The 5,551-nt window shown below is 40.6% G+C and overlaps 1 pseudogene; it reads right to left on the bottom strand.

Moving 5' to 3' along the window:
- Nucleotides 1-207: 207 nt before the first annotated feature.
- Nucleotides 208-1,752, bottom strand: LOC123456043 (annotated as a pseudogene).
- Between the last annotated feature and the right edge of the window lie 3,799 nt (nt 1,753-5,551).

The following is a 5,551-nucleotide window of genomic DNA, read 5'->3' as shown; positions in this document are numbered from 1 at the left end:
TCAAATTAAAAGAGAGACTAATGGAGAGAGGGAGGGGATATGGTGGAGAGCAGAGTTATGAAGGGGAAAGTGGTAGAGGGCAGGAGAGGGGAATACCATGGTTTGTTCTCTGTAAGTATAGAACTTGTCAATAACATATGCATATATATATATTTTTTTTTCCCAGCTGTTTTGTTTTATTTTGTTTTGTTTTGTTTTGTTTTGTTTTGTTTTGTTTTGTTTTGTTTTAAATAAGCCCCAGCAATTCTCTGGTCTCTGCTCCCCATAGGACTGAGGTTACAGATATGTGTAGCCCTACCCTGCTGTCTACCTGTGTGCTGGGGAAATGAATTTAGAACAGTTCAGGCCTTCCTGCTTGCATGGTAACCACCTTTTAACTTCTGAGCTCTGTCCCCAGCCAGGTTTTCTTGTTTCGTGGGATGCTGGGGATGGAACCTAGAGGCCTTGCATATACTGGACATGTACCCCACCTGAGTCACACCACCAACCCCAATAATGTTAGTTTTTTTTGTTGTTTGTTTTGTTTTTTCTGAGGTAGGGTTTCACTCTAGCTCAGTCTGACCAGGAATTCACTATGTAGTCTCAGGGTGGCCTCAAATCACGGTGATCCTCCTACCTCTGCCTCCCGAGTGCTGGGATTAAAGCCGTGCGCCACCACGCCCGGTGATGCTAGTTTTTAAACAGCAAAAATCACTTTACATTCTTTTTTTTTTTGAGAGAGAGAGAGAAAGAGGCAGAGAGAGGGAGCGAGAATGGGTGCGCCAGGGCTTCCAGCCACTGAAACTCCAGACGCATGCACCCCCTTGTGCATCTGGCTAACATGGGTCCTGGGGAATGGAACGGGGGTCCTTTGGCTTTTCGGACAAATGCCTTAACTGCTAAGCCATCTCTGCAGCCACTTTACATTCTTTAGGTTTCTGAATCTGCACAGGTCCCAGAAAGAAGCTAAGTATTCCAACCACAGGACACTGAGGCCCGTGGGTTGTCACACACCAAAGCTCAGGCTTTACCTCCAGCACTTGAACTCTTCTTATCTGGGCTGGGTGTAGAAGCCTGGGTGGGCCTCAGGGTGATCCTCATCTCCCCGCTGGGTAAGAAGGTCATCAGCCACTCTCCCCCGGGGCTTTGCCTGCCTGACTGCAGGAACACTTGGAGGTGCCACTGCCCCAGGTGTGCTGCATCTGGCCGCAGCCAACACTGGGCAGGGAAATACCGTCGAATCAATCCTAGCTGCAGGTTATCCCCACTCTCTGCTTCTTCCCGGGTCTCAAGAGCCACCAGGAGCCCACAGTTCCGATTGGATCCCAGTCGGTCGCTAAAGTAGGCTGCAGTATCCAGAAGCAAGGCAGCTAAATAGGCGGCTTCCTGGGTCCCTTGGTCTTCTGCCAAGTACTCCTCGAGGCCATCCAACAGCAGAAGGGAGGGCGCAGGCCCAGGGGCCTCGTGGGCAGAGCAAAGGAGTCTGAGGAGCTCCTGGGTTGACGGTGGGTAGTGGAACCGAACCTTCTGGAGCCGTAAAGGGTCGCGCGCGGCTGGCGAACTGAGGGGGAGGCTTTGAAGGGGCGTTCGAGTCACGAAGAGCACAGGGCCGCGGCCTTCTCCAGCCGCGTCCAGGGCGGCCGCAAAGAGTAAAGATGTTTTTCCAGAGCCCGGACCACCAAGCAGCAGCAGAGGCGGGCCCGGCTCAGGCTACTCCTTCCAGGCCCGTGCCGCGCCACCCGCGTCTAGCACCCGCCGCAGCGCCTCCGCCATGCGCGCATATATATATATATTTTTAAAAAGAGCCAGGCATGGTGGTGCACACCTTTAATCCCAGCACTTGGGAGGCAGAGGTAAGAGGATTAGCAGTGAGTTCAAGGCCACTTTGAGATTACATAGTAAATTCTTTTCAGCAGCACATGGAACATTCTCTAAAATAGACCATATATTAGGACATAAAGCAAGTCTTAACAAATTCAGGAAAATTGAAATAATTCCTTGCATTCTATCTGACAACAATGGAATTAAACTACAAATCAGTACCAAGAAAGACTATATAGAGTATACACAAAATCATGGAAATGAAACAATACACTACTAAATGATGAATGGATCAATGAAGAAATCAAGAAGGAAATCAAAAAATTTATAGAGTCAAATGATAATGATATCACAACATACCAACATCTCTGGGACAAAATGAAGGCAGTTCTAAGAGGTAAATTTATAGCCTTAAGTGCCTATATTAAGAAATTATAAAGTTCCAAGTAAACAACCTAATGCTTCACCTTATACCTTGGAAAAAGAAGAACAAGGAAAACAAAAAATCAGTAGATGGGAAGAAATAATAAAGATTAGGGAAGAAATTAATGAAATAGAAACAAACAAACAAACAAAAAAAACAATCCAAAGAATTAATGAAACAAAGAGTTGCTTCATTGAAAGGATAAACTAGATTGATAAACCATTAGCAAATTTGATCAAAAGTAAGAGAGAAGAGACACAAATTAATAAAATCAGAGATGAACAAGGTAACATCACAACAGATTCCAGAGAAATTCAAAAAATCATAGGGACATACTATAAAAACATATACTCCACAAAGTATGAAAATCTGAAAGAAATGGATGATTTCCTTGATTTATATGACCTCCTAAATTAAATCAAGATGAGATTAACCACTTAAATAGACCTATAACAAGCATGGAGATCTGAACAGTTATCAATAATTTCCCAACTAAAAAAAGCCCAGGCCCAGATGGATTCACTGCTGAATTTTACCAGACCTTCAAGGAAGAGCTAACACCATTGCTTCTTAAGCTTTTCTATAAAATAGAAAAAGAAGGAATTCTACCAAACTCACTCTATGAAGCAAGCATCACCCTGATACCAAAACCAGGCAAAGATAGAACAAAAAAAGAAAATTACAGACCAATCTCCCTCATGAACATAGATGCAAAAATTCTCAACAAAATGTTGGCAAACAGAATACAAGAATATATCAAAAAGGTCATTCACCCTGAACAAGTATGCTTAATGCCAGAGATGCAGGGATGATTCAATATATGCAAATCTATAAATATAATACATTATATAAATGGGTTGAAGGGCAAAAATCACATGATCATCTCATTAGATGCAGAGAAAGCATTCAACAAAATCCAACATCTCTTCATGATAAAAGTCCTATAGAGACTGGGAATAGAAGGAACATATCCTAATATAATAAAAGCTATTTATGACAAGCCTACAGTCAACATATTACTAAATGGGAAAATACTGGAAGCTTTTCCCCTAAAATCAGGAACTATACAAGGGTGTCCTCTGTCCCCACTTTTATTTAATATAGTGCTGGAAGTCTTAGCCATAGCAATAAGACAAGAGACACACATAAAAGGGATACAACTTGGAAAGGAATAGATCAAGTTATCATTATTTGCAGATGACATAATTCCATACATAAAGGACCCTAAAGACTACTAGCAAACTGTTAGAGCTGACCAAAGCCTACAGCCATGTAGCAGGATACAAAATAAATACACAGAAATCAGTAGCCTTCATATACGCTAACAACAAACACAGAGAGAATGAAATCAGAGAATCACACCCATTCACAATTGCATCAAAAAAAAGTACCTTGGAATAAACCTAACCAAGGAAGTAAAGAATCTCTACAATGAGAACTTTAAAACACTCCAGCAAGAAATTGCAGAAGACACTAGAAAATGGAGAAACATCCCTTGTTCCTGGATGGGAAGAATCAATATTGTGAAAGTAGCAATCTTACCTAAAGCAATCTACACATTTAATGCAATCCCTATCAAAATTCCATAGGCATTCTTCATGGAAATATAAAAACAATCCAAAAATTCATTTGGAATCACAAAAAACCTCGGATATTTAAAATAATAAAGAGCAACAAAAATAAGGCTGGTGGTATCACCATACCTGATTTTAACCTATACTACAGAGCCATAGTAACAAAAACAGCGAGGTACTAGCACAAAAGCAGACATGTAGATCAATGGAACAGAATAGAGGACCCAGATGTAAGTGCAGGTAGCTATAGCCACCTAATATTTGATAAAAATGCCAAAAATACTCATTGTAGAAAAGACAGCCTCTTTAGCAAATGGTGTTGGGAAAACTGAATATGTATCTGTAAATGGTTGAAAATTGATTATTTCTTCTCTCCATGCACAAGAATTAAGTCCAAATGGATTAAAGACCTTAACATCAGACCTGAAACTCTGAAACTGCTAGGGAAAAAAGTAGGGGAAACCCTTCAACATATTGGTGTTGTCAAAGACTTTCTGAATACAACCCCAATTACTGAGTCAATAATACCACAGATTAACCACTGGGACCTCATGAAATAACAAAGATTTTGCACTGCAAAGGACACAGTGAAAACAGCAAAAAGGCAACCTACAGAATGGGAAAAATATTTTTGCCAGCTATATATCTGATAGAAGATTAATATCTAGGATATACAAAGAACTCAAAAAGTTAAATAATAAGGAATCAAACAAGCCAATCAAAAAATGGGCTATGGGGCTAAATAGAGAATTCTCAAAGGAAGAAATACAAATGGCATATTAGCATCTAAAAAGATGTTCTACATCACTAGTCATCAGGGAAATACAGATTAAAACTACATTGAGATTCCATCTCACTCCTGTCAGATTGGCTACCGTCATGAAAACAAATGATCATAAATGTTGGCAGGGATGTGGAAAAAGAGGAACCCTTCTACACTGCTGGTGTGAATGCAATCTGGTCCAGCCATTGTGGAAATCATTGTGGAGGTTCCTAAAACAGCTAAGATTGATCTACCATATGACCCAGCTATAGCACTCCTAAGCATATATCCTAAGGACTCATCTCATGGTGCTCAACCATGTTTATTGCTGCTCAATTTATAATAGCTGGGAAATGGAACCAGCCTAGATGTCCCTCAACTGATGAGTGGATAATGAAGATGTGGCACATTTATACAATGGAGTTCTACTCAGCGGTAAAGAAAAATGAAGTTATGAAATTTGCAGAATACTGGATGGATCTGGAAAGGATTATACTAATTGAGGTAACCCAGGCCCAGAAAGCCAGGAATCACATGTTCTCCCTCATATGTGGATCCTAGCTACAGATGATTGGGCTTCTGCATGAGAAGGAAAATACTTAGTAGCAGAGGCCAGTAAGTTAAAAAGGTGATATAAAGGGAAGAGAAAAGAAGGGAGGAGGGTACTTAATAGGTTGGTATTGTATATATGTAACTACAATGATTGAGATGGGGAGGTCATATGATGGAGAATGCGATTCAAAGGGGAAAGTGTGGTGGGGTATGGAGGGTATTACCATGGGATATTTTTTATAATCATGGAAAATGTTAATAAAAATTGTGAAAAAAGACAATGGCAAAAATGAATACACACCTTTCAATATTATCTCTTAATATTACCAGCCTCAATGCCCCAACCAAAAGGCATACTTTCACAGACTGAGTTAAAAAGCAGGATCCTTCAATTTGTTACCTCCTAGAAACCCACCTTTCTACAAAGGATGGACACTA

The sequence above is a fragment of the Jaculus jaculus genome, chromosome 19 (genome assembly GCF_020740685.1).
Source record: "Jaculus jaculus isolate mJacJac1 chromosome 19, mJacJac1.mat.Y.cur, whole genome shotgun sequence".
NCBI lineage: Eukaryota > Metazoa > Chordata > Mammalia > Rodentia > Dipodidae > Jaculus > Jaculus jaculus.
Note: the sequence above shows the minus strand (reverse complement) of the source record. Positions and strands in the feature narration are given on the sequence as shown.